Source organism: Moschus berezovskii, chromosome X (genome assembly GCF_049115385.1).
Source record: "Moschus berezovskii isolate FMDL1 chromosome X, NW_MosBer_1.0, whole genome shotgun sequence".
In the NCBI taxonomy this organism is placed as follows: Eukaryota; Metazoa; Chordata; class Mammalia; order Artiodactyla; family Moschidae; genus Moschus; species Moschus berezovskii.
This window is the reverse complement of record NC_142488.1, coordinates 95,793,556-95,811,937: the sequence shown is the minus strand read 5'-3', so window position 1 is coordinate 95,811,937 and position 18,382 is coordinate 95,793,556. Positions and strand designations below refer to the sequence as shown.

At 42.4% G+C, this 18,382-nt stretch overlaps 2 long non-coding RNA genes across 23 annotated transcripts in view; one reads left to right on the top strand and one right to left on the bottom strand.

The window, feature by feature from the left end:
• The window catches only part of LOC148773392 (uncharacterized), a 32,001-nt gene extending 18,710 nt beyond the window's left edge, over window positions 1–13,291 (bottom strand). For 6 of the 21 annotated variants that reach the window (XR_016036763.1, XR_016036764.1, XR_016036767.1 and 3 more), the window contains exons 1-7: window positions 12,999–13,137; window positions 10,320–10,438; window positions 9,998–10,198; window positions 9,579–9,668; window positions 7,808–7,944; window positions 4,626–5,888; window positions 1,977–2,025 (exon numbers count right to left, since the gene is read on the bottom strand). This is a non-coding gene — a long non-coding RNA (uncharacterized LOC148773392). Of the gene's footprint in view, window positions 1–1,976; window positions 2,026–3,332; window positions 3,417–3,975; window positions 4,088–4,625; window positions 5,889–6,124; window positions 7,058–7,807; window positions 7,945–9,240; window positions 9,463–9,578; window positions 9,669–9,997; window positions 10,199–10,319; window positions 10,439–12,998 lie in introns of those variants that run through there. The other 15 variants (XR_016036770.1, XR_016036773.1, XR_016036779.1 and 12 more) reach the window with 7 other exon arrangements.
• Window positions 11,313–17,953, top strand: LOC148773391 (uncharacterized). 2 transcript variants are annotated; one of them, XR_016036784.1, is made up of 3 exons: window positions 11,313–11,506; window positions 14,340–14,510; window positions 17,536–17,953. It is a non-coding gene; the product is annotated as an uncharacterized LOC148773391 (long non-coding RNA). The 2 variants fall into 2 exon arrangements; XR_016036785.1 differs by lacking the exon at window positions 11,313–11,506 and adding an exon at window positions 13,301–13,414 and having other exon boundaries at window positions 14,371–14,510.
• The last annotated feature ends 429 nt before the right edge of the window (window positions 17,954–18,382 follow it).

The following is an 18,382-nucleotide window of genomic DNA, read 5'->3' as shown; positions in this document are numbered from 1 at the left end:
AAGGAGATAACAGAGGATGAGATGGCTGGATGGTATCACTCACTCAATGGACATGAGTTTGTGTAAGCTCCGGGAGTTGGTGAAGGACAGGGAATCCTGGAGTGCTGTAGTCCGTGGGGTCGCAAAGCGTCTACACGACTTAGTGACTCAACAACAACAACAACAGAATATTTGATCAAGCAGAAGAATCAGCAAACTTGCAGATAGGTCATTTGAAAGCATGGAGTCAGAGGAACAAAAAGAAAAAAACAATTAAGAAAAGTGAAGAAAGCTTAAGAGATTCAAAGTACACCAGGAAGAAGATCAGTATATACATTATAGGACTCCAAGAAGGAGGAGAGGGAGAGAAGAGGGCAGAGAGTTGATTTGAGGAAATAATGGCCACGAATTTCACAAAATGGACATCCAAATTCAAGAAGCTCAAATGACTTCAACTATTTCAGTTCAGTTCAGTTCAGTCTCTCAGTCTCGTCCAACTCTTTGCGACCCCATGGACTGCAGCTCGCCAGGCCTCGCTGTCCATCACCAACTCCCGGAGTTTACTCAAACTCGTGTCCATTGAGTCGGTGATGCCATCCAACCATCTCATCCTCTGTCGTCCCCTTCTCCTCCTGCCCTCAATCTTTCCCAGCATCGGGGTCTTTTCAAATGAGTCAGCTCTTCACATCAGGTGGCCAAAGTATTGGAGTTTCAGCTTCAACATCAGTCATTCCAATGAATATTCAGGACTGATTTCCCTTAGGATGGACTGGTTGGATCTCCTTGCAGTCCAAGGGACTCTCAAGAATCTTCTCCAACACCACAGTTCAAAAGCATCAATTCTTCGGCACTCAGCTTTCTTTAGAGTCAAACTCTCACATCCATACATGACTACTGGAAAAACCATAGCTGTGACTTCAACTAGGATGAACACAAACAAGCATTATGACAAACTGTCAAAAGTAGAGACAATGAGAAAATCTGGATACCAGCAAGAGAAAGTGGATCACCACGTATCAAGAGAGATCTCATAAAATTATAAGTGGATTTCTCAGAAGACTAGAAGGGAGTCGGATGAGACATTCAGTGTTGAGAGAAAAAAATCCCCAACAAGAATACTTTATCTGACAAAGCTTTCCTTCTCAAATGAAGGAGAAATAGAGACCATCCCAGATAAACAAAACCTGAGGGAGTCCATCACAATTAGACCTACCTTGTAAAAATTGCTAAAGAGAATCCTTCAAGTTGAAACCAAAGGATGTGAGACGGTATCATATATACTTAGTAGAAACTGCATTACAAATTTTGAATTTTGATCTTTCCCTGAGCTCAAGATATGTGATACGATACTCTCTTGTAATGCTGGTCAGTGGCATTGAGCCACAGCTCCCAGTCAGTCACAAGATCATGAGGGTAAACAACCAGGACTCTTCCAACCAATCTGTACCCACACAGCCATTTTGCTTTTCACCTCAGACCAGCATTCAATAAAGTACATGAGATATTCAACACTCTATGATAAAATAGGCTTTGTGGTTGATGATTTTGCACAACTGTAGGCTAATATAAGTGCTCTGAGCATGTTTAAGGTAGGTTAGATTTGGTATGTCTGCTGTATTAAATGCATTTTCAACTTACAGTGGTTTTCTCAGGACGAAACAACTATGATCAATCAAGTAGCAATGAATGATTCTAGCCCCCAGACTGAACCCTCTAAGCACCTATCCCACTAAAGGAGACCAGGCGCCTTTGGAGAAATGGATGATTCTAGCTCCAAAGAAGGAACTGTGTACCACATGTGTCTAGACCACACTCTCATACCAGAAAGCACATCAGAAGGACTCAGAAGCCAGCTTGAAAGGGCCTCCCACCGGTCAAAGATAGAACAACTTGACACCAAGGAAAATAATGACTACAATGGACAAATATATACATGCCTGGGAGTCATGATGACAATCTAAAAGAAAAGCAGAACACAAAACCAACTCACTGCTCACCTTTGGAGGATCCCAGGGAAAAGGCTCATTCTTTCAAAAACGGGAAATACTGCAAAAGAATTAAAAACATTAATTCTGCCCTTCCTGTGCAAACTATACCTCAGAGTAACCTAACTGTTGATGAGGGGAAGTTCGTTTTATAGAAGAATTCTGGCTAATAAATGCCTAAGAAATCACAGAACTTGCACATCACCTTTTTACAGATGTTAATGACAAGCAGATCTAGCCAACTATGTTGGGAGGCTACAAAAAAACACGAGGTAAGAAGCAGATGGGATACTTTCTAATGGATAGGTCAGGTTGATAACACCTGAATCCAGTGATCAATTTAGTGTCAGAAGAGACAGCCAGACAGAATGAGCCTCCTGGTGTAAGATTAAAAGATGTACAACATTAAAAGTGAAGCATTCTTACCAAAAAATGTGAACTGGTCAAGCCTCTAAATCTAATCACCACTTTTACAGTAATAGAGGAGGAAGGCAGAGGAATACAAACAACACAATAATAAGGATATAATCAACTGAATGAGGGATATAAACTCCACAGGACAAAAGATGCAATTTCTTAAGCAAATGGGTGGAAGGTTAAAAAAAAAGGAGGCCTTTTTTATATACACGACACTTATGACTTCAGAGAAATCACAGTTAAAACCACAGTAAGATACTATAGCATGCTTACCTGAACATCAAATATGAGAAACATGGAAACTACCAAGTGTTGCAGATGATAGGGAATATAGACTGAAAAGAACCCTTTGACAACTACTTGGCAAATCCTACCGAGCTCAGTCCTACGATGTAGAAATGCCTCTCTTAGGTCCACGCCCAAGAGAAAGAAAATAAACATCTACCCAAAAGCTATGCACAAGATCATTCATAGCAACATTATTGACAGTAAGTCAAAAACTGGGAAATACCCAAACCTCCATTATAAATACATATATTGTGAAATATCCACACAATATAACACTGTACACCAATGAGAATGAATGATCTACCACTACAGACAACAGTAATATAAATCACACACACACTATGTTCACTGAAAGGAGCCAGACACAAAAGAGTATATGCCGTAAGATTTCAGGAATTTTTCTTCTAATCTCCCAGCTGAGTTTGGGGAAGAAGAAGTACCTTTTAATTGAAGGCACTTAGTATTGTTCTATGTTACCTGCAGGTTAACCTCAAAGAAGCATGTATCCTCTGAGTCAAGAAGTGATTTACTACATATACACAGGCTAGAGCCATGTCTGATGGACAAAAAACTGGGTGGTAGACAGGAGTCACCCAAGGGGAAGACCTAACCCACTAACCCTATGTGACACTGGGTAGGTCACCACACTTCCTCTGGTCTCACCTGTCAAGTGATTCAGACTATCCCTGATGCCCAACCAGGAAAACCTCATACATAGAGCAATCAGATCACCATTCGACAAGCACTCTGAAATCATAAAAGGAAAAGAATTCACCATGGGAGTCCAAATAACTATTTTAACAGCCAAATTGTCTAATGCATAGTAACTGTAATAATTATTACTTTTTTGTTTTTATAATTATTATCTTTTCATTTTTCTTAAATAAATACCCTCGATAAATGGACAACAGCTATTGAAACATAGTCTTCATCCAAACAGATACGGTCTCGGCCTAACATCAGTCACTATCAGCACGTCTTTTTCTTCTTCATAACTGTACCAGTTAGCAGTGTGATGGCTCAGACGATAAAGAATCTGCCTGCAGTGCAGGAGACCCGGTTTTGATCCCTGGGTCGGGAAGATTCCCTGGAGAAGGGAATACCGACACACTCTAGTATTCATGACTGGAGAATTCCATGGACAGAAGAGCCTGGCGGGCTACAGCCCATGGAGTCAAAAAGAGTCGGACACGACAGAAGCGACTAACACTTTCACTTTTAGGAGTGTGGGCTCTGGAGACAGATCAGGGCCAAATGTAAGATCTGTCACTTATAAAACGTGTGAGTGTAAATACTTTCACCTCACCTTACAGTCACTGGATCGGCTCCTATCTGGCTTTTTGACCTCATCTCCTACCACTCCACACTTGGTCTGCAGGGCTCCAATCAGTCAAGCTGGTCATCTCCTCCCGGAATAACTGGGGCACACACAGTGAAAGGCTGCTGACAAAAAGGCCTGCTCAGGCCTGGCATCTGCTTGTCTTTCAGGGCTCAGCTCAAATGTCACTTCCTAAGGAAGAGCTTCACTGACAACCCCATGGACAGGAACCTCTGACCCAAAGTTTTCTACTCTATTTATGAGTAGACACTGAACTGATGCCAGAACCAACTGTTTGACGCTTTCCATCCCATGTCCCCTCAGATCTAGACCGAGCCAAGAAATTGGCAATTTCAATAAGCACCTCTGACAATTTTGTTAAAGTGGTCCACGGACCACATCTGAAAAGATCCTGACCTAAACATGTGACATTTGTGTAGCACTACTTTAATGTCTGCCATGTAGAGTTCTAATATGTCTGGGGTTTGTCTGTCAATGCAGTACACTGACCCTTCCCTCCCACCTACAACTACTGATTGCTTTCTCACATGATCACAATTAAACTCCACAATAATTCTGTATGGTTGGGAGCATTATCCTGTTGTATAGACAAGGCATGGGAAAGGGTAGGGACTTACCTAAAGTGTCCCAATGACGGGGCCCAATCGTTTCACTCTTGCTCCAGGAACGTGTCTAGGAGACTCAATATCACAACTGGTTCTTCTCTCATTTCAGTTCAGTTCACTCGCTCAGTTGTGTCCAGCTCTTTGCGACCCCAAAGACTACAGTACACCAGGCCTCGCTGTCCATCACCAACTCCTGGAGTTTACTCAAACTCATGTCCTTTGAGTCGGTGATGCCATCCAACCATCTCCTCCTCTGTCATCCCCTTCTCCTCGCGCCTTCAATCTTTCCCAGTATCAGGGTCTTTTCAAATGAGTCAGCACTTTGCATCAGGTGGCCAAAGTACTGGAGCTTCAGCTTCAACATCAGTCCTTCCAATGAATATTCAGGACTGATTTCCTTTAGGATGGACTGGTTGGATCTCCCTGCAGTTCAAGGGACTCTCAAGAGGCTTCTCCAATACCACAGTTTAAAAGCATCAATTCTTCGGCACTCAGCTTTCTTTATAGTCCAACTCTCACATCCATACATGACTACAGGAAAAACCATAACTTTGACTCGACAGACCTTTCTTGGTAAAGTAATGTCTCTGCTTTTTAATATGCTGTCTAGGTTGGTCATAGCTTTTCTTCCAAGGAGCAAGCGTCTTTTAATTTCATGGCTGCAGTCACCGTCTGCAGTGATTCTGGAGCCCCCACAAATCAAGTTTGTCATTGTTTCCATTGTTTCTCCATCTATCTGCCATGAAGTGACAGACTGATTCTAAAATTCACATTTAAATGCAAAGGACCTAAACTATGAAAAACAACTTTGAAAAAGAACAAAGCTGGAGGATCAAAGACATAAAGAATCATCATACATCTTCAGTAATCAAGACAGTGTGGTACTTACTGCCATCAAGGAAGACAAGGATATCAATAGAATAGAACAAGGAGTCCATTTCTGGACTCAGACAGCTGATTTTCGACAAAGCTGTAATGGCAATTCAATGAAGAAAAGATAGCTTTTTCAACAAATGGGGCTGGGACAGATGAATATCCACGTGCACAAATATAAATTTTGATCTGAGTAATGCACCTCATACAAAAGTCAACTCAAAATTGAGCACAGACCCAAATATAAAACATAAAACTTCTAGAAGAAAACACAGGAGAAAATCCTTGTGACCTTAGGTCAGGTAAGATTCCATAGATGCAAAACCAAAACTACAATCCATAAGTGAACGGACAAATAAATTGGGATCCCCCAAACTTCAACATCTTCCCATTCCAAAGACTCTGTTGAGAGAATTAAAAGGCAAGCCACTCACTGGGAGGAAATATTTGCAAATCGCATATCTGATAAAAGTCTTGTACCCAGAATATAGAAAATTTCACACAGGTAAATAGGAAAACAGACACTCTAACAAATAAATGGACAAAATATTTGAATAGACACTCCACCAGAGTAGATATACAAATGTCAAATAAGTACATGAAAAGACGCTAATCATCTTTTGTCAAATATTCAAAGTCATTAGGGAAATATAAATGAAAACTATGTGCGACCACTATACCTCTCTGAGAAAGGACACAATTTAAAAGACTGACCAAAGTCTTGGCAAGGTTGTGGAGGATGGAACTGTTGTACACTGCTGTTGGCTGTGAAAAATGGTGCAGCCACTTTGGAAAAGTTTCGTGGTTTCCTATAACATTAACTTCACATCCATCACATTATCCAGACATTTACCCTAGAGGAAGAAAGTCTATGTCTATACAAAGACTAATATACAAATGTTAGTAGCAGCTTTATTTAGCAGAGTCCCAAATTGGAAACCACTCAAATACCCATTAACAGATCAATGGATAAAACAAATTGTGGTATAGTCGTATAATGGAATATTAGTCAACATTAAAAAGAAAGAAGTATTTGTATGTGTAACAGAAGGATAAATTCAGAAATAATTAGGTCGAAGGAAAGAAGACAAAAAATATACATTGTATGATTCCATTCATACAAAATTATAGGAAAAGAAAACTAATCTATAGTGACAGAAGGTCACTAGTTATCTGGGAAAGGAGTGGGGTGATGCAGAGAGAGAGGTGGGTAGATCACAAAGGAGCACTAGGATGCTTTTTAAGGTGACGGATATGTTCATTATCTGGACTGTAGTTTTGGATTCACAGGTGCATACCTATATCTAAACATCAAAGCATATACTTTAAATATGTACATTATATTGTATGTTAACCATACCTCAATAAAATATTTGGAATATATCTATATATTTAAAATTCTCTGATACAATTAATCAGTTGAAAGATTCCCACAATTAGGCTCTTATAGTATTTACAGGTTCACTCCATATTTTATCAAATTGGTCCACACAACATATAACCAAAAGAGAAACAATCATTTGCAATGAAATGTATCCAAGTATTTAGTGAAAGCTGATATCCATTTCTATCTGAAATACAGAAATAAAAATATTATATTCTAGGAAAATAATCATAATGGTATTTAAGAGTAACTGGTTCTTTTGGAGAATGAGGCTGAGTATCATTATGAGAGAGTAAACTCTACGATGATAATTTTTACATATGAAGTTGCAAAATTGACATTTTAGACTAACACTTGGACTTCACTGGTGGTCCAGTGGTTAAGACTGCACTTCCACTGTGGAGGGCATGGTTTTGATTCTTGGTTGGGGAACTAAGATTCCCACCTGCCATGAGGTGTAGCCAAACAATAAATAAATACACTAACACTTGAAAATTTTCTGCCTTTTTGAAAAATTTCAATATATGATGCAACAAAAAAACATGGTCAGCAGAGAACAATCTAGATTACAATCTTAAATTGCTAGTAGAGCTAACAACTGTATATTTCCACATTCATCTGAGAGATTCATGGGAAATGATTATTATTTGTACAGTGAAAACTATTTGGTATATTTATTACAAATGCTTGTTTAAGACTAAGTAAGTTCCTTCATCAACTGGACAATTCACTGCTTTTCTCAACCAAAAAGAAAAAAAAGTCTTCTCTCAGATGGGCCTCAGGACTACTACTATGCATGAAGCTAGCACCTGATGGAATGATATTCCACTTGCTAAATCTCTTTCCCATGATGAGATCAAAGTGGCGTCTCTATTTCTAGGCTAGAAGCTTACAGGAGCTATTTCACAACATGCTTTTATCAGATCTAGGAACTCACTTGAGTCAGGCCTCATATCCAACTGAAGATGTGAAGTGTTGGGGTCTCCTGAGGACCGCTGCCCTTGAACGGAGTAGAAGTAGAAGCTCCATCAGCCAGCAGGACACTGCTCCTCAGAAGCGGTCTCCTTCAGACACCTGATATGAGCAAGGCCACAGGCATGAGGGCTGCACAGGGAGAGACACATCCAGCACTCCCCATGGTTTACTGGCCTAACGGTGCGCCACGCGCCGTGCTAGGTACTGTCTTAGTGACAAGGACATTGAAACCATTGGGTAGTGATCCTAACAACCAGATGTTACAACGAGTTTCCCACCACGGACTTTTTCTTCTCCTTTCCTCATCTGGCCCTTAACAACAAAGTGGAAACGGTATAAAAAGTGGCCTGAAGTCATAAAGACGTTCATGATCCCACAATAACCAGAGGGCCATCGGCTTACTCATGTGTTATCACTGAACGTTCTCAGCGATCCTGTGGGGAAAGCATTCTTAGCCTCATTTTACAGAGGGGTAAAGCTGAGGCCAGAGAGAGTCGCTACCTGTCTCACCTCCCGCGCTCCTGCCTTTAGGAGGATAGTGGCTCCACGACACCCCTGGAGCAGGACACCGCACTCACTGGGGCCGGGCGGGACCCCACGCTTTACCTACGAGACAGCGGGGCACCGAGCCCCAAGGCGGGAAAGCGGCGGCTTGAATGCGGATCCCTTGTCTCCCACACCCCAGGGGGGTCCAGCGCCCACCGTAGGTCCTCACCCTCCCAACTCAGTTCCCAACAACTGAAGGCGAAACGTGCTCTCCTCGCCGCCAGCGGGCGCTTTTGTCTCCATTAAAAAGTCGTCAAGGTCGCCTTGCTGACGTCACGTTTCTATGGTAACCGCCAGGCTGTAAGTGTGTGCCCGGGCGGGCACTATGTGTGCTTAGTCGCTTAGTCATGTCCGACTCTTTGCGACCCCATGGATTGTAAGCCCACCAAGGCACCTCTGTTCACGGGCTTGTCCAGGCAAGAAAATTGGAGTGGGTAGCCATGCCCGTCTCAGGGGATCTTCCTGACCCAGGGATCGAACCCAGGTCTCTCGCACTGAACGCAGATTTCTTTACTGTCTGAGCCACCACTATGTCCCTTCTCAGCAGAATGAAAGACCTTCCCTCTTCAGATCAGCCATCTTAGATGACCCTTCCTATAGGCCAGGTCTGGGGAAATGAGCAATCAGATTCACCACAAAGACATAGGATGGTAATAGATGGTGTTGGAGCAATGAAGGGGCAATGGACACGGGAATACACTGTTGATGCCAAATCAGCATATCCATTTTCTGATGCCCATGTTATTACAGCGGAATAACTTCAATGGCCTTGGATACAGAAGTCCTATTTCCACCAACAAGAAAATGTGAGGTGAGGGAGGGTTTAGGAAAGGATTCCCAAGGTGATTCTTTTTTTATTTATTTTAATCGGAGGCTAATTACTTTACAATATCGTAGTGGTTTTTGCCATACATTGACCTCCCTTCCCATCCTATCCCTCAGGGTTGTCCCAGTGAGCTGGCTTTGAGTGCCCTGTTTCATGCATCAAACTTGGACTGGTGATCTATTTCACATATGGTAATGTACGTGTTTCAGTGCTGGTGATTCTGACCTGCATCCAGGTTAAAGGCCCTAGTTGAGGAGGCGCAGATAAAGAAGCTACATGAGTTCTGCGATCTGTGGGGGACAGACAGCTAATATTCATGAAGCTTAAAAAAAAAAACTTGGCCAAGGGATAGGTTTCTCACCTTGTTGGCTGAATTTACTCCTCACCACAACCTTGCTGGTGAGGTATCAGGATCCTCTCCATGGATGTTAATGCCTCCAAGCATGCATTCCTAACCACAGAGACAGATGGCAAAGAAGATAAAAGTCCAGGCTTCCCACTCAATCTTTATTAACATGGGGAGGGACAGGGATGGGAGTGGAAGGGAAGTGGTGCCTCGTTACTACTGCTTGGGTAAAGTAGAATTTCACTCCCACCAGCCTTCCACTGATACCACCCTGGAAGGTAGGGAAAGACACTTCCTTACTGCTGTCTATGTGGCCTCCCTCGACACTGTGCAGGGCAGTAAGGTGGGTGCTCATTTCCACCAGGTGGGGATGACAGTCCCTCTTTCCCATGGGGTCTTCTCTGATACCATCCCAAAGAGTGGGGGAGGGGTACCTGGTTACAATCCAGTGAGCGTGGAATCCACATTTCCCACTCAGTCTTTGCTGCCATGGTGAGGGCACAGATGTGTTTAACTCTGTGATGTTAGGGCAGTTATTGTCTAAAAGCTTTCTTTCTTTTCTGGTCCTGTGTCTGGAGCAATTCTTGCTTTTTCCTGTTGACATCTGTGAGTCACTTGCTCTTCCAGCACCCCACCTAGGACAGACGAGACAGAAATAAAACCAAAGGAATTCAATGCATGTCATACCTTGGGTCCCCAAGTCCCAAGATACTCTCTTTTTTCTTTCTACCTTTCAGAGTTCTATATTTGTTTTACCTGTAATATCCAGAGATGTTAGCTGCACCTTGGAGAAGAAACAGAAGTGTAGGGATTTCCCTGGTGGTCCAGTGGTTAAGAATCAGCCTTCCAATTCAGGGGACACAGGTTCCATCCATCTACATTTTTTTAATTAAAAAATTATTTATTTTAATTGGAGGTTAATTACTTTACAATATTGTGGTGGGTTTTGCCATACTTTGACAAGAATCAGCCACAGGTGGACATGTGTCCCCCATCCCGAATCCCCATCCCCCTCCCTCTGGGTTGTCCCAGAATACCAGCTTTGAGTGCCCTGTTTCAGGCATCGAACTTGGACTGGTGGTCTATTTCACATATGGTAATATGCATGTTTCAATGCTATGCTCTCAAATCATCCCACCTTCGCCTTTTGTTTCTTTGTAGGTCTTTTGTTTCTTTAGGTAGATTTATGCCTAAGTATTTTATTCTTTTCATCACAATGGTGAATGGCATTGTTTCCTTAATTTCTCTTTCTGTTTTCTCATTGTTAGTGTATAGGAATGCAAGGGATTTCTGGGTATTAATTTTATATCCTGCAACTTTTTCAAAATGTAAGTAAACAATACACCCATATAGACCTTGATTCTGGAGATCCTTCCATAGCCTATGTGGAAATTTTCATCATTCTTTATACCTTACTTAGTGTACACCTTTGTGTGGTTATTTGGTACTTTATTCATCCATCACATAACTGATGAAATTTAAGTTGCTGCCATTCTTTTGCTGTTCAAACAGTGCCAGAGTGAATATCCATATCTGTATTTTTATTATATCTAAAATCTTTTTCTGTCACTGCCAATATATCATCAGGATATAGTCCATTCTAAAGGAGATCAATCCTGGATGTTCATTGGAGGGACTGATGCTAAAGCTGAAACTCCAATACTTTGGCCACCTCATGAGACGAGTTGACTCACTGGAAAAGACTCTGATGCTGGGAAAGGTTGGGGGCGGGAGGAGAAGGGGACGACGGAGAATGAGATGGCTGGATGGCATCACCGACTCTGTGGACATGAGTTTGAGTGTACTCCGGGAGTTGGTGATGGACAGGGAGGCCTGGCGTGCTGTGATTCATGGGGTCGCGGAGAGTCGGACACGACTGAGCGACTGAACTGAACTGAACTGAACTGAATTCCTATACAAGACCTGTGAGTCAAAGGGTAAAGGTATGTAAAATTCCCCACCATTTGAGTGCGTTTGTTTCCTATGACTACTAAAATAAATTACTACAAACTTAGTGTCCTTAAACAACAGAAATATTATTTCAGAGTTCCGGAGGCTAGAAGTCCAAAAATAGTTTCAGTGGGCCAAAATCAAGGTGTTGGCAGACTTAACTTCTTTCTGGGACTATAAGGGAGCCTCCTTGCCTCTTTCAGCTTTGGTTGGCTACCAGCATTCCTTAGTGTGTGGCTCCATCACTCCAGCATCTGCATCCTTGGCCACACTGCCTTCTCTTCTCTCTGTGTCAACTGTCCCTCTACTCCTCTCTTATAAAGACACTTGGGTTTGCCTTTAGAGCCCTTGTGGAAAATCTAAAGTAATCTCCCAATTTTAAGATCCTTAATTCAATTATCTCTACAAACACCCTTTTCCATATAAGGCAATGTTTAGAGGTTCCAGGAGTTAGAACCTGCTATCTTTGCAGACCATTAAGCCTACAACAGTGAGCGCACCATTTTGCATCCCTGTGAGCAGGGTGCAAAAGGACATGGTTTTCCACATCCTCACCCACTGTGTTGACAAACATCTGGATCATTGCTAATCTAAGAGTAAAAAAAACAGTATTTTACTGTACTGTTAATTGCATCTCTCTTAATTAAAACAGAGCTTCCCTAGTGGCTCAGATGGTAAAGCCTCTGCCTGCAATGCGGGAGACCCGGCTTCGATCCCTGGGTTGGGAAGATCTCCTGGAGAAGGAAACGGCAACCCGCTCCAGTACTCTTGCCTGGAGAATCCCACGGACGGAGGAGCCTGGTAGGCCACAGTCCATGGGGTTGCAAAGAGTCGGACACGACTGAGCCACTTCACTTTAACTTAATTAAAACAAGCCAGAGACTTTTCATAGGTTTAAAGACAATCTATTTTTTTCTGTTAACTTTGATAGGGTTTTCCCATGCTTTTATATTGATAAGTGTTTATATTGGAGGGATAGTAATGCTTTGGTAAAGATGTTAGCTGCAAATGTTTTCCCCAGTGTCTTTAATTGGCTAGTGTATTTTTGCCATGCAGAGTTGTCATTCTTATGTCCACCTTCTTCCTTAACGCTCCTGGATATTGATGTATACTTAGGAAAATTTCCTCTGCTTCCAGATCATAGAATTCCCCTCTGTTTTCTTCCAATACTTGTATGAACATTTCTTTTATTTTTCTTCTAATACTTGTATGGACATTCCTTTCATATTTCATTCAGAACCTTTTTGGAATGTATCCTGCTATAAGATATAGAAATGGATCCCTTTTTATCTTTTTAACCTGATGGTTATCTAGTTATCTCAAAACCACTTCTTAATGCTCCATCATATCTCCACTGATTTGTAATGCTGCTTTTGTTATGGTCTAAATTTCTAATTATAATTGGGGTTATATCACTATTTTCTATTGTTCCATTAATTTTTCAATTTATGGACCAGTAAAATAGAAATGAAAATAATACCTTACCTTACTTCTACTCACATCGACCTTTCTCTTTAAGGTAGACGGAGTCTTCACTTTCTGTCTGCTGCTGCTGCTGCTGCTCCTAAGTCGCTTCAGTCGTGTCCGTGTCCGACTCTGTGCGACCGCTTAGACGGCAGCCCACCAGGCTCCCCCGTCCCTGGGATTCTCCAGGCAAGAACACTGGAGTGGGTTGCCATTTCCTTCTCCCACTTTCTGTCTATAGGCCATCAATATCCTCGTACCATGGCAATCTGTCCGCACTCCCCACTCAGGCTTCCAGAAAGCTCTTCCAGGTCTCTGTGAGCCGCAGCCCCTCCCTCCCTTCTGCCTCTGCTCCGCTGAGGTTTTTCGAGCTGCAGTTCAGGTTTCTGTCACGAGGTGGCACCAACGTATCACCATCGTCAAACTCGACAAACAAGGTCAACTAGAAGCAAAAAAAGCAATACCCTTTCTTAAAAGGCAGCCTGTGAATGTCTGTGTAGAATGGTTCTTAATTCTATCTGAAAAAAACTGATAGTTGTAAAAGACTATAGACACATGTACTCCGGGACCTGCATAAGGTGAAACACTGTCGGCCGTACCTTGGCAGTGGGTGGTGGGCGGGCAAAAAGGAGCACAAGGCAAGGGGGAAGGTGACTTGAGAGACCAATGGGGCATAGGAGCGGGGTCTCAAAGGCTGTGTCCAGTGTTGTGGACAAAGGGTGACAGGTGGTGGGAGAAAGTCTGAGAAGCCTGGGCAGGGGTGGGGTAATGGAGGGTGAATACCCTGCTCTCTGGGAGGGACCCCTCCACAGTGTGGACCAGTCAACCTACACTGTTGAGGGAAGTGATGGCTGAATAAAAATAATGCAGACTTGTGGTCAACAGCATTTGGAACTGCTTTGAATACATAAGTGAAAGTGAAAGTGAGGTCGCTCAATCGTGTCCGACTCTTTGCGACCCCACGGACTGTAGCCCAGCAGGCTCCTCTGTCCATGGGATTCTCCAGGCAGGAATACTGGAGTGGCTTGCCATTTCCTTCTGCAGGGGATCTTCCAGACCCAGGGATCGAACCCAGGTCCTTTAATCTCTGAGCCACCAGGGAAGCCCCTTGAAAACGTATGCATTTCCCAAAAAGAGTTGATATCAATGAAAACAAACCATTTAAAAACATTTTTTACTCTTTACAAAATAGTTTCACAGTGTGTGGAGGGGGCTGCGTGTGGAGGGGGCTGTGTGATGGAGCTGGGGAAACATCATTGCACAGCTTCCAGGGAACTGAGAGGGGACAGGCAGAGAGTCCCCAACCCTTTTCCCTGCGTTTCATGTACTTTCCGCTCCTCTCACTTTCCTCTCTGTTCCAAGGGCTGTCTTATCTCCGTATTCTTCCTTAAAGTGGGACATCACAGAAGGATGTGGACACTGAGCCCCAGAAACAGGATTCAGTAGACAAGAACCAGCTGTGATGTTGAGTCTGCTAGACAGGTTCCCGGAGCAAGAGTGAAGAGATAGGGCCCCATCATCGGGACACTCCAGGTAAGTCACCACCCTTCCCTCCATTGTCTTCTATACAACAGGATAACAGTACCCAATGCTTCTGACCACCCAGGAGTATTGTGGAGTTTAGGTATGTGTCCATGTGGGAAAACAGTCTGTGACTGTATGTGGGAGGGAAGGACCAATGCATTTTGGAGTAATTACATTAACGGAGATCCCAGAAATCATAGAACTCTGCATGCTGCTGCTGCTGCTGCTAAGTCATTTCAGTCGTGTCCGACTCTGTGTGACCCCATAGACGGCAGCCCACCAGGCTGCCCCGTCCCTGGGATTCTCCAGGCAAGAACACTGGAGTGGGTTGCCATTTCCTTCTCCAATGTGTGAAAGTGAAAATTGAAAGTGAAGTCGCTCAGTCGTGTCCGACCCTTAGCGACCCCATGGACTGCAGCCCACCAGGCTCCTCCATCCATGGGATTTTCTAGGCAAGAGTACTGGAGTGGCTTGCCATTGCCTTCTCCGAGAACTCTGCATGGTAGGCATTAAATTAATGCTACACAAATGTCAGCAGTTTGGTCAACATTTTCCCAAGTGTGGTCCATGGCAAGATCCCTGGAGTTTCATTTTAGTTTGGGAAAACTGGCAATGAGTAGATAAATGAATAAGCAGAGCAATTTCATATGGGGATGAGTGTTTTGAAGAAAATAATCACATAAATAGAGCAGAACACTGGGTCAGGGATTACTGTAGATGGAGTTGTCAGTGAAGCGTTCTCTTTCTGTACCATTAGCTTGATGCCTACCGTGTAGTGAAATTCCCATACTAGATTGAACAGGAGTGGCGAAAACAGGCATCCTTGTCTTGTTCCCGATGGGTTGTTACTTTGAGATTTAATTAATAGATGAAATCCCTTTGAACAGTGCTAGGCACAGTAACAGCTCAATAAATGTTAGACTTTGTATAAATATGAGCAACTTGATATTTTCATAGTTTTGATAGTTTTACAGATTTCATATGTCTTTAATAAAGTCTCATTATCTTGTAGCTGCATCCTATTCATCACCTGAGGCATACTTTCTTGTTTTGGGGGTTTTATACAGATAAAATGTGGACATATAATATTAGTTTCAGGTAGACAACATAGTGATTCAATATAAGAACTCAACAGAAGAGCTTCACTGACAACCCTATTCAATGGGAAAAGAAAAGTCTTCTCAACAAATGGTGCAGGGGAAGGTGGACATCCATATGCATAAAAAGGAAGTTACACCCTTACTTTATACCATATTTTAAAGTGAATTCAAAATGGATCTAAGACCTAAACATAAGAGCTAAAACTATAAAACTCTAAGAAAACACTGGAGGAACGTTCATGACACTAGACTTGGCAGTTATTTCTTGGATACAACAGCAAAAGTATGAGGAAACAAAAGAAAACATAAATTGAGCTTCATCAAAATCACAAACTTTTCTGAATCAAAGCACGCTATCAGGAGAGTGAAATGACAATGTACAGAATGGGAGAAGATATTTTTAAATCAAATATCTGACAACAGATTTATATCTAGGATATATAGAAGTTTTGTAACCCAGGAACAGAAAACACTAACAACACAATGCAAAAATGGAGAAAGGACTTGAATACACATTTCTCCAAAAAAGATAAACAAATGGACAATAAACACATGAAAAGATGCTCAACACTAGTCACTAGGGAAATGCAAATCAAAACCACAATGAGAAACCACTTCACATCTAATGGTATGGATTTTTTTCTTAATGGAAACTAACAAGTGTTGGCAAGGTTATACAGAAACTAGGACACTTGTACACTGTTGGTGGGAATGTAAAATGGTGCAGCCTGTGCAGAAAGCAGGATGCTGGGTTCTCAAGTAAGTAAACACAGAATTACTATATTATCTAACAGTTCCACTTCTAGGCATATTCCCAAAAGAACTGAAAGCAGGGACTCAAACAGATACTTACACACCAAAGTTCATAGCAGCATTATTCACAATAGCCAGAAGGTGGGGGCAACCCAAGTGTCCATCAGTAAGATCAATGGATTTTTAAAAATCTGATATACACATACAGTGGAATATTACTCAGCCTTAAATTGGAATAAAATTCTGATATATGCTGCAACATGGATGAACCTTGAAAACATTATGCTATGTGAAATAATCCTGACCCAAAAGGACAAGTACTGTATGATTCGACTTACAGGAGGTATCTAGAATAGGTAAACTCAGAGACAGAAAGAATAAGAGAGGTTACCAAGGACTGGGGGAAGAAGAAAATGGGGAGTTATTGTTTAATCAGTACAGAGTTTCTATTCGAGATGCTAAGAAAGTTCTAGAAATACATAGTGGTAACGCTTATACAACATTGTGAATGTAAGTAAGGCTACTGAACTGTATACTTGAAACTGGTTAAAACTGAATTCTATCATGTATATTTTACCACAATTTTTTGTAAAAAAGTGTCATTTCAAGGGAAAGAAGGAGGCAAAAGGATGAGAGAAAGAGATGTTACGACAGATGCAAGGATAGAAGTGAGAAAAAGTTTGGAAGTTGCTACCGTGCTGGCTTTGAAGATGGAGGCCACAAGCCTCAATCCATGAGCCAGAAGGGGCCACAAGCCTAGGAATGCAGTCAGCCTCTTGAAGCTGGAATAGGCAAGGAAACTTGTCCTCCCCTAAACCCTCCAGAAGGGATGCAGCCCAGGTGATATCTTAATTTTAGCCCAGTAATACTAATTTTGGACTTCTGTCCTCCAAAACTATGAGGATAGATTTGTTGCCATTGTTTTGGCAGTACAGCTTGTGGGATCTGAGTTCCCCGACCAGGGATTGAACCAATGCCCTAGGCAGTGAAAGCACAGAGTACCAACTACTGGACTGCCAGGAAATTGCCCAGATTTTTCTTGTTTTAAATCTCTAAACAAAAAGTGAGTTGTGGCCAAATAATGGGGTTTTATTCATTTTGAAATCCCCTTGCCTGTTCTTTTTTGAGCTTTCCTTTGATGTAAATAACTAACTTAATCTCTGGCTTTTCATTTTTAACAGAAACCATTTTCATTCCTGTCCGAGGCATCATTTCCTGTCTTATTCCATTCGTGCTGCTGTAAGAAAAATACCAAAAACCACATGGCTTATAAACAACAGAAATATGTTTCTTGTAGTTCTGGAAGCTGGAAGTCCGAGATCATGTTGCAAACATGGTCAGGAAAAGGCCCTCCTCCAGATCACCCGTTTTGCACTGTATCTCCACATGGTGGAAGAAGCTCTCTGAAGTCTCTTATAACAGCATTAAGCCCATTCATTAGAGTTCTGCCCTCAGGACCTAATCAACCCAAGACCCCCATCACCTTAGGAGTTAGGATTTCAACATATAAATTCTGAGGGGACACAAACATTCAAACCTATAGCACTTCCTGTATCAACAAGTTTTAACTCTGTTAACTAATGTTTCTATATCATTAAAATCTGCATCAGTTCAGTACAGTTCAGTCGCTCAGTCGTGTCCGACTCTCCGCGACCCCATGAATCACAGCACGCCAGGCCTCCCTGTCCATCACCAACATCCGGAGTTCACTCAAACTCATGTCCACAGAGTCGGTGATGCCATCCAGCCATCTCATTCTCCGTCGTCCCCTTCTCCTCCTGCCCCCAACCTTTCCCAGCATCAGAGTCTTTTCCAGTGAGTCAACTCATCGCATGAGGTGGCCAAAGTACTGCAGTTTCAGCTTTAGCATCAGTCCTTCCAATGAACACCCAGGATTGATCTCCTCTAGAATGGACTGGTTGGATCTCCTTGCAGTCCAAGGGACTCTCAAGAGTCGTCTCCAGCACCACAGTTCAAAAGCATCAATTCTTCGGCGATCAGCTTTCTTCACAGTCCAACTCTCACATC